Below are 11,350 nucleotides of genomic sequence, written 5' to 3'. Positions count from 1 at the left end.
CCTAATGAAAGTTTTTACAGACATGTTATCCTTGCAATCCAGCCGTATTTTTAAAGTTAAATTGGAGTCATTGAGGTTCGATATTTTATATAACTCAAAAAAACTCAAGGCTAAAACTGCGATCGGGACTTTTGCAAGGAGAATTTATTGTCAATGACCCGAAATAGTGTTCTCTAATTTATCTAGATTTAGTTACGGGTGTTCCACTTGTTTTTGTGTGTTTTCTAATCACTACAGTGCCTAACGACCCTATCCATGCATCGTATAAATACAGACGTCCACTGCGTAAACGCATATTCACTGTTTAATATGATTTGTTACGTAAGGGATTAATAATCACCCAAAATGATTAAAATTAATTAACATAGTATATGATTATGATATTTCAGTAGAACTTCTGGAAACAGACACTCAAAGATAAAAACTCGCAGTAGCGAAATCTCAATGATGTAGATAATTTCTGTAAAAAAGTAAGATTAAGAATGTCTCGTAACTTCAGCCACAGGAATAACGAAATTCGACCTGCAAAGGAAACACTCAAAGTTACTCCAAATGAATAAAAAATTGTACTTAGCTTGCTTTTGTGGGAAGTCATGGTGTTCCGATAACGACACACGGCCTTGGTCCTCCTTCTCTATTTAGCGGATGACCTGGTTTTTTGGCTTGAGTTTTCCCCGTGCGCGATGTTTGGATGATTCGAGCCCTTGTAGATCCGATGCTGCAGACGCGTTCGGTTTGTTTCTTGAAGTTCCGGAAACGCTCAATAACGATATTTTCTTGAATGATTCTAATGAGAGACGAAGCTTGCGTTGCCGTAGGAAAAAGACACGTCGGGTTTGTTTCACTAAACGATGATAATAAGTTGCTTGAAGAATCTCTTGTTTTCGTCGTCGTTGACTTCTGATGTGATACATGTTCATTATTCTGGTTTTTCTTCAGAGAAGTTGTAGAGTTCTTCTGGGACGCTTCCACCACTTTTAGGCGCGTACAGTCGCTACCACCACTTTTAGGGCTGTTGCCTTGTATAATAAGGCGCCCTATGAGGTAATGTTAGACTTGTGATAATCTTACGCTAATTCGGTTGGTATTGCACTTCCATATTCATGGGAGTGTCTTGGGGTTTGTAGATCACTTACGAAGTCGGTATTATCTTCTTTGGTTATGACGACGATGTGTTAAACTCACGATGATTCGGCAATGATGTGAGGATCTAGTAGAAACCACGAAGTACAAAAATACTTATATTCTCTGAATTTACATGGTGAATCAAGTAGGATTGTACAAGTCTTCTAATGACGATAGCTTGATCGCTTCTGCCAATGATGATGGCTAATTCTATTCTCTCTACATGATAAAGCTTAGGTAAAGAGGTACAGGTCTTCTAATGATGATAGCTAACTCTATTCTGCTTCCACTACCATCTCCGTTACCAGTCATAAAGGAACAGACAGTAGCTCGAACATATGAACATACAATCAGATGACATAGTTACATACGAACATACAATCAAAATGAGACACACTACTGATCACGTAGGCCGTTTGAATTATAGGTCGCGGTAGTTGTCTCAAGCAGGGAGCTTGGACTAAAGTTTATAAACAATTGAATGACTACAGGTGAAGGCATGTCAACTTAGCCTACTTTTATTGTATACGTCATCTTTAGCGTCTCTAGTCTGATCACATTCCTGCAAGCAATCTGGTTGACCTCTTTAGTTTTAGTCTTTTATATATATGGACTAACATTCCATATTTTTATTATGTAAACACTTACATATATACATGCACACACATATACATATATATATGCGCGCTCGTGTGTGTGTGTATATATGAATGCATGAACGTATGTATATATGTTCACATATTGGAAAGTATATAATCATCCTTTATACCCTCTCAGTTTCTGAGTTCAAGTCTGCGCTATTTCCGGTCAGGCTAAGCTCGAGAGCGAGGTGATTTTTTTAAAGACTTGGCGTTGAACCGGGAGATGAATGGACATAAATCATAAATATGCAACGGCTGGTTTCTCCCCGAGAGACCTTCGAACTTCGCTGAGAGTCCAGAATGCGAGGAGGGGAAAAATTGGATAAAATGGGGGTGGGTGGAAATAAGCAATTCAGATGTTTTCTGTGATCGTTTGCGCAAGGCGAATGTGACTAGGGCATTTACTCTCTCTCTCTCTCTCTCTCTCTCTCTCTCTCTCTCTCTCTCTCACTCACTTGCACACGCAAAATGTGCCATATTAACTAACAGAAGAACGAGAAGGAAGTGTTCTCTCTCTCTCTCTCTCTCTCTCTCTCTCTCTCTCTCTCTCTCGCTTGCAAAAACACTCCAAACTTTCTCTGAAAAATACTGCGGTTAAAAATCAGAGGTAGGAAGTTTTCAGATATGCACAATTTTTATGCTTTCATTTTGCGAGGTCTCTGATATGTAGAATTCCTGATAAAATTGTCGAATAACAGAACCTATTTCTACTGCATTTTAAGTCGTTTAGAGATCGTCTGGAAATATATTATCCAGGTGATTTCCAGTGAGAATATTTCCTATCAATATAATTCTTGAATAATAGTTTTACATTTAATTTCTTAATAGATAAACGTAGGTGATTGAATGGCTCAATCAGTATTTCAAACTCTTTAAATAATTTACCGATTCAGTCAGCCCTTTAAAACCCATTAAATAACTGATGGGTTGATAAATACCATTATTGTTAAAGATTGCTATAGATAGCTTGGCTGACCAAACAAGTCTGGGGTATTTCCTGAATTATCTTCAGACAATCGAACAATATTTAATATTCCCCCCTAAGATTAGTTTGGAAATAGAGCAAACTCAGCATAAAACATGAATAATGAAAGCAAAGTAAAGAGCATTTCCTAAATGACTTAAATAACATGATATAATTTCTAATAGCCTCCCCTGAAAATAAGGTTGAAAACAGAGCAAACTCAGCGAAAGCATCGTTGATGAATACCATTATTGCCGAGGCTGCATTGCTGTTCAAACAGCAGCGTATAGACCTGGCGGGCGCTCGCTCACGTGAACCGAGGATGTAGGAACAAAGAAATTAATTTCGCAGTTAATTAGGAAACAGGAGGTACTGGCGTGCCGGTATCTATTGACAGATACGTTTAAATATCTCTCTCTCTCTCTCTCTCTCTCTCTCTCTCTCTCTCTCTCTCCATCATCAGTTTCGGGAACTGAATTACTTTCACAGCAAAGAAAATGACTGATTTTTCGCGAATTCTCTTTAACTTAACATTTATTACTAAGGGATATGAACGAAAAATAAATAATAACTGATAATTAGCTCCTCTATCTAGATGGTTATTTTCTATTTTGGGGTGTCTGTCCTTTCGTTTAAAGATGATTTTTTTTTTTCGAGGAATACTGACAGATTTTACTCGTATTCATACTTTTAGTCGAGCCTGGTTAAGAGAGAGAGAGAGAGAGAGAGAGAGAGAGAGAGAGAGAGAGAGAGAGAGAGAGAGAGGAGAGAGAGAGAGAGAGAGAGAGAGAGAGAGATGCTCTCACGCACATACGCTTGCGAAAAAGAATTTATATATATATATATATATATATATATATATATATATATATATATATATATATATATATATATATATATATATATATATATATATATATATATATATATATATATATATATATATATATATATATATATATATATATACTTTGAACATACATTTGAATTCCTATCAGTGATCTATGAAGACATCACGTAAGCCTGTACAAATGAACTTGCCTACTATATCTGAAACAAAGTAAAATTAAAAATTAAATAAAACGAATTAAAACTACGGAATGTATAAATAGAATCCTCGGGTTCATGCTCACTACTTTTTTCCTCCCAGAAAGATTAGAGGAGATTCTTGGTCCCCTTAGGTATTGTGTTTTTGAAAACATCCGTAAATTGTATTCTGATGCAAAGGTAATCCCACGCTTGCGTCAGGTTACGAAGAATATAAACCGTTTGGGGATTTGTAGTGGCAAATATTTTTGACAGCTAGAGATTTCCCACACGCCCACACAATTATACGCAATTTTCCACGCCCACGCCGCACGTTTTGTCTAGCTAGCTGACTTAGATAGGCTTTCAACTTCCGAGAGGAATTGGAGGTTTTTAATACTTTTAATAATGGTTAGGTTTTCCGATATGAATGTTTTGTCTGTCTGTTGGTCTGTCTGTCAACAGGAATAATTACTGATTAGATATTTGTCTGTATAAATTATGGGATTATGTCAAATTTGATCGTTTATATATATATATATATATATATATATATATATATATATATATATATATATATATATATATATATATATATATATATATATATATTATATATATATATATACGTATATATATATATATATATATATATATATATATATATATATATATGTATTATATATATATTATATATATAATATATAATATATATATATATATATATATATATATATATATATATATGTGTGTGTGTGTGTGTGTGTGTGTGTGTGTGTGTCTATATGTATGTATGTTGCCAGTTAATGATAGGTGAATGATGTATTAATTATTTTTAATAATGTATTAGATTTTTTTTAACTGTTAATTAGTAAAGAATGGTAATTGCTAGTTTTCTCCTCTCCTGTGTTTGGCTTGTTGTATGTTTTTACTAATCCTCTTTTTCAAATTCCATATTTGGTGATTTCTCTGGGAGTGGCCTTCTCCCCCGCCAAACCCCCCGGCTCTTGCTGACCAGTGGGGAGATGAAAGTCTTCGGTGGTGATATGAGCCAGTTGTTTCCTGGACCTTAGCTTGGGCGCTGTTTGGATTGTCCGTTGGTACTGATTATTGGCCTCTGCATATGTACTTGGACTGGAGATTATTCACCCCCTACTTACTTTTTGGATCTCCCAGTCTGCAGCTTCAGGATTTTTCCTTAACGCCTTTGGTTCTTTTATAAAGCCAAGGGGACCTCTCTGTCCCAAGGTAAATTATTTACATTTGATAAGCTCTCAGCAAATGTTTCTCTGCTGTCGTATTCAGTGGACAGTTTGATACTTGCCAGCCACCTGTTAACATTTCTGGATTCAGCGCTGATAATCACCTTGATTTGTCCTCCAGATGTGGAGTCGTACCTTGCCTTGAAACTGGAGAACTTTAAAACATACGGAGAAGTTGTTAGGAATATTAGCGTGTATTTGTTAGGTTATTTTGTCTTTTGTCTTTCTCCTCCTTTCTGGACCCCCTCCTTTTTATGTTTGAATGTGTTCTGTTATTAGTTGAGTATTTGGGATTTGTTTAGTGACTATTTAAGTGTGCTTGTTATTCATATATTTTTGTATTATAGAGGTTCAGGTGTGATTTCTGCCTAAGAGTTATGTATTAAATTTAAGTTATTTTTCTCAAGTGTTATTTCCCCCCGAATTGATTTTGCACACTGTGGTTTAAGGTTGTGGTACGATTTCACACCTTGTGAATTTCGTATCCTGTTTAGTGAATACAGGTGTAACCTATAATTGGATAAGTATATAGTGTGGTGGTTAACACGCCATACAAACTGGCGACCGTTTGACAGGATTTTTCGTGCCTGTGTGTATTCACTTGTGTGCAAAATTAATTTTAGGGGTTTTGTTTTTTGGTTTTTGGCAACATTTTAACCTCTTCGTGAGAGTTAGGTTTTTTTGAAAAAGTATTCCTTTTTGTGATTTTTGGTATAATGGAGGTGGCTAATATAATTGAACTTTTGAGTGGAGAGGGGTGGCAAGCAAGGCTACGCAGAGTTAAATAGGCCTGAGTTGGAGCAGGTGGCTCTACTTAGAGATAGAATTTGATGCCTCTGTAAAGAAAGGATTATTATTGTTACAAATTTATGAGTGTGTCAAAAATGTAAAACCAGATGGTGATCAGGAGGTTAAGCAGGAGCTAACTGCAGAAGTGTTGAACAAACAAAAAATTGAATTGAAAATGTTGGAATTTAATATGGAAAAAGTTTAAGGCGGAGGAAGAGAGAAAAGGAAAGACAGCATGAAATTGCTATGAAGGGTTTGGAACCCCCTTCTCCTTCTTCTCCCAGTAGATCCGTAACGCCTGTTATAGATTTGGTACAGGCTTTAAAATTTGTGCCTACTTTTCAGGAATGTAATGTCGCTGAGTTTTTTGTATCCTTTGAAAGGATAGCTGCTAGGTTGCAATGGCCACGGGAATATTGGACCACCTTATCCAAAGCAAGTTAGTAGGTAGGGCCCAGAGAGTTTATGTGACCTGGACGAATCTTTATCCTCGGACTATGAAAATGTGAAAGCCATAGTTTTTTTTTTAAATGCTTTGAACTGGTGCCGGAGGCTCTATCGCCAGCGGTTAGAAAGTTTACAAAAAGGTAATGAACAAACATTTGTAGAGTTTTGCTAGGGGGGGGGGGGAAAAAACAGTATGCAGAGGACTGGTTCAAATCCAAAGAAGTGGATGATTATGACAAGTTGAAGGAGTTATTGTTAGTAGAAGAATTTAAGCGGTGTGTACCAGATAAACTAAAAGTACATTTAGAGGAACTGAAAATAGAGACGTTACAGGTTGCCATTGCAATTAAGTGACGAATATTATTTGTCACATAAAAATGAGTTAGGGGTGATTAATCACGCGAAGTCTGGCTGGATTAGAACGGGCCGGAGCGGTAATAATAATAATAATAGTAATGCTTGTGGTAGGCCTAATTTTGTTAATAGGAGTCAACCCAGGAGGCAGAATAATGATAGTTTTTCTCCCAATAATAATCGCTTTTCTCCTAATAGTGGTAACAGGGGGTATAATGTTTATAATCCGGAAAAGTTGAGAGGCATGACATGCTTCTTTTGTAATAAAAAGGGCCATGTAAAAAGTCAGTGTTTTGCTTTCAAGAAGTCCCTGCGAGCTAATGGTAGACCAGTTATGGGCATTGAAAGAGAGAGAGCTATCCCGTCCAAACGAGAACGGCTGAACAATGACTATCCAATTGCTTTTAACAGGTATTTGTCCCATGGTAGTGTCTCGTCTGTGAATTCATCCAAAGTTAAAGAGGTTCGTATTTTGCGAGACACTGGTGCCGCTCAGTCGTTGATTATACGAGAAGCATTACCTAGCGATTTTGTCCATGATTATGAAGAGTTTGTGTTGTTGTCTGGTTTTCCCGATTCGGTCGAGTCCTATCCGATCGGTAATTTCCATTTAAAATGTCCTTCCTTTTCAGAATATTGAAATTGGCCATTGTGAATAAGTTTCCTGTTAAGGACGTGGATGTAGTGGTAGGAAATGATGTGGCTTATAAAAAATAAACATAATCCAATTTTGATAAATAATGAATTGCAGTAGTTACTCGTTCTAGAGCTAGTGTTGTTGACGCTGCAGAGTCAGCAACAGATGTAGATTTGAGTAGTTTAGAACGTAGTGATAGCGTAGTTGTAGGAGATATTGGGATTTTGAAGGACAAATTGAATTGGACTACTGAAGAGCTTATTAAAGCTCAGAAAAAGGATTTTCGGGATCTCCCCATTGAGTCAGGTGAGGTGTCTGATGTAACTGTTCCAAGATTTAAGATAATTAATAATATTTTTATATAGGTTGAGTAGGCCTATGGAGGCTGATAATATTGATCATGAAATTTTGAAACAGATAATGGTACCTTTTGTTTACAGGAATGAGTTAATATCATTAGCACATGACAGTGGTTTGGCTGGTCATTTTGGCATTCATAAGACTTCGGGGAAGTTGCTTATGAATTATTATAGGCCCAAGTTGAAGGCAGACGTAAAGAAGTTTGTCAATAGTTGTGGCGTTTGTCAGAAGGTGGGTAAGCCCAATCAGTCTATACCAAAAGCACCTCTATGTCCTATCCCCCTTGTTTCTGAACCTTTTTAAAGAGGTAATTATGATGTTGTTGGACCATTGCCCAAGACACGTAGTGGTAATGAATATATTTTTACTATTATGGATAAAATGTCTCGATATCCTGAGGCAATACCACTACGTACCATAAAAAGTGTTAAGATTGTAGATGTATTAATTGATTTCTTCACCAGGTTTGGGATGCCTAAGATAATTCAATCAGACTGTGGTACTAATTTCGTCAGCAAGTATTTTAAAGAGAAAATGGCAGAGTTAGGTATTAAACATGTGGCTTCATCTCCTTATCATCCTGAAAGTCAGGGTGCTCTGGAGAGGTTTCATCAAACCATGAAATCGATGATTAGGAATATAGTTTAAGTCACGGTTCTGATGGGATAAAGAATTACCATATCTCTTGTTTTGCTTTTCGGTCGGCTCCAAGTCAATCATTAGGTTTGTCTCCTTTCAATTTGGTTTTCGGACATTGTGTTCGTCCTCTTGATGTAAGAGAGTCATGGGAAGGTGACATTCCTGATATTAATTTGTTGGATTACATGACTAATTGGGTGATAAAATGATGAAGGGCTTGGGAATTTGCTCGTGAAAATATGTTATGTAGTCAAAGAAGAATGAAGTACTTTTTTGACAGGAAAACCAAGACTCGTAACTTCGCTGAAGGCGACAAGGTGTTGGTGTTGTTACCTTTTCCCGGTAATCCATTAAAAGCTTCATTTTCAGGTCCTTGGAAAATTTTGAAAAAAAAATTAGTGATGTTAATTATTTAGTAGAGACTCCTGAGAGAAGGAAACCTTTTCAGCTTGTCATATAAATATGTTGAAGGCATATATGGAACGGGAGAAAAGGTATTCCTGTGGCAACAATTGGAGAGATTATTACATGTAATAACCTTTATTCCTTTTCAGAGGAAAAAAAAAACGTAATGAGAATAAATATGGTAATGATGGTAACTGGCCATCAGGTAATATGACTTCTTTAGAAAATTTTGATAGTTCAATTTCTCATTTGTGTTATGAGAAACGTAGGTCTCTGAAGAAGTTGGTGTGTGATTATAAACAATTGTTTTCAGATGTCCCAGGAAGGACATCAGTCCTTGAACATGATGTGGACGTAGGTAATGCCACGCCTGTGAAACAATCTCCTTACAGGTTAAATCCTTTCAAGAGTGAAGTTGTTGCTAGGAGGTTGATTATATGTTAAAACACGGTCTAATTGAGCATAGTCAAAGTCCTTGGTCATCTCCTGTTGTATTGGTAAAGAAACCCGATGGAGATTTTAGGTTATGCATTGACTATAGAAGGATTAATGGAGTTGACTAAATCTGATTGTTATCCATTACCACTTATTGAAGATTGCATTGATCGGATGGGTAAATCTAAATATATAAGTAAATTTGATTTATAAAAGGGTATTGGCAAGTTCCTTTGTCGAAACGAGCAAGGGCCTTGTCATCCTTCGTAACACCTCAAGGTTGTTTCAATGTCGTGTGATGCCGTTTGGTATGAAAAATGCCGCCGCCACTTTTCAAAGGTTAATGAATACGTTGGTGTACGGTTTGGAAGGGTGTGTCGTTTATATTGATGACATGTTATTTATAGTGATGATTGGGAAACACATTTAAAGCGTATTAAGGCCTTGTTGAAGTACTGAAGAAAGCTGGTTTGGTGATCAATTTCAAGAAAATTGATTTGCAAGAGCAAAAGTCGTAAAAAAAAAAAAAAAAAAAATATTTAGGTCATGAAATTGGTGATGGTAAGGTTGCTCCAAAAACAAGCTAACGTTGAGTGTATTGAAAAAAATGTTAATTCCCAGGTGTCGGAGAGATGTCAGGAAATTCCTTGGATTGAGTTGGGTATTACAGACGGTTCGTTAAGAATTTTTCTGATATCGCCGACCCTTTTAACGAATCTCCTAAGAAAGAAAGTAATTTTTGTCTGGACTGACGAAGCGCAAGGGCTTTTGATAATTTGAAAAGGGTACTTCTTAATTATCCTGTCTTGAGAGCTCCTGATTTTGACCTTCCTTTTTCTCTCGCCACGGATGCAAGTGAACGTTGGAGTAGGGGCAGTGTTATTGCAGAATGACAAACAGGGAATTTCCCACCCTGTCGCATTTCTTTCAAAAAAATTGTCCTCTGCCCAACGTAAAATATTCTACTGTGGAGAAGGAGACTCTTGCTGTAGTGCTAGCCATTTAATCATTTCCAGGTTTATCTCTCTTCCACAGGAACTCCTATAAGATTATGACGGACCATAATCCCCTGACCTTCATCAGCAGGTACAAGAATGAAAAAATCAACGATTGATGCGATGGAGTCTCCTGCTTCAGGAGTGGAATTTGGAATTTTCACATATTCCAGGAAAAGTTAAATATTGTTGCCGATGTTCTTTCACGCAGCGTTGAGTAGAAGTTCTTGTGGATGGCCTATGCGGATATTAAGGTAGTATCTGTATCTGTTCTAATTACTGTAGTGTGTGCTGTTGAAGTAGGTGCTTAGGTTATTTTTTTTTTGTAAAGAGTAGTTGATTGTACAATGAATATTTATTAATCATAATTTTCCTTTGTTTGCAGGAGTTGAGTATGCATAAGGCTATAAAATTAAGACTGGTTAAATATTACGACCATAGATGAAAGTAGAAGGTGCTACTCGGTGTTCATATTTTGTGGCAATGTTTATCTTAGGAAGGTTGGTGATGCGTTTAAAATGCGTTATGGAATGAGTGTTATAGGATACGATAAGTTAATATCGTAAAGTTGTTACTGAGAGGTGTGGTATACAAGGATGGTGGTAAGTATTTTTGTACTGATCATTGGCATATGGTGCAATACGGTGGGGTGATTAATTGGTTAGGGTACTAATAGGAGAGTTTACATTGTTAGCTGACAGCTACTTATCCGGCACTCTTTATTTCAGGCATAACTACGCTTCACGAAATTTTTGCGTGTTGAGATTGCGCAGGGGAAAAAGGAAAAAACTCTGTGTTGGTTTTCTCTGTGTTGTCCAGTTTTGATATATTGTATTCGGCTAGGACGCTTTTATAGTGATCTAGTGTGTTTGTCATGGTGTTTCTAGACAGGATATTGTTCGCTGAACATTGTTATAATGAGCGATGAGAAACAAAGTGAAACTTTGTTTTGTGTGTGTAAAATAGTTATGACCTAATGAACAGATATGTGGAATCCGGTTTAAAAAACAGTGTAGCTCTAAAGTATGTACTCATGTGAGAGCCTTGTAGCTCTTTGGAAATTTTTTTTTTTTTTTTTTTTTTTGAGTTGGTTTGTGAGGTTTAAGTGTAGTAAATCCTCTAGTGTACATTAATGATATTTTTGATAATTTGGGTGCCTTAATTGTAAGCTGTATCCGTTGTTCTTTGCCCCCACCCCAACCCCCCATTTATTTATTTTTTTTGTCATGGTTTTTATAGGTGCAATTTTCTTAATGAAAATTTTGGTTTTT

Source organism: Macrobrachium nipponense, chromosome 15 (genome assembly GCF_015104395.2).
Source record: "Macrobrachium nipponense isolate FS-2020 chromosome 15, ASM1510439v2, whole genome shotgun sequence".
NCBI classification, from domain to species: Eukaryota; Metazoa; Arthropoda; class Malacostraca; order Decapoda; family Palaemonidae; genus Macrobrachium; species Macrobrachium nipponense.
Note: the sequence above shows the minus strand (reverse complement) of the source record.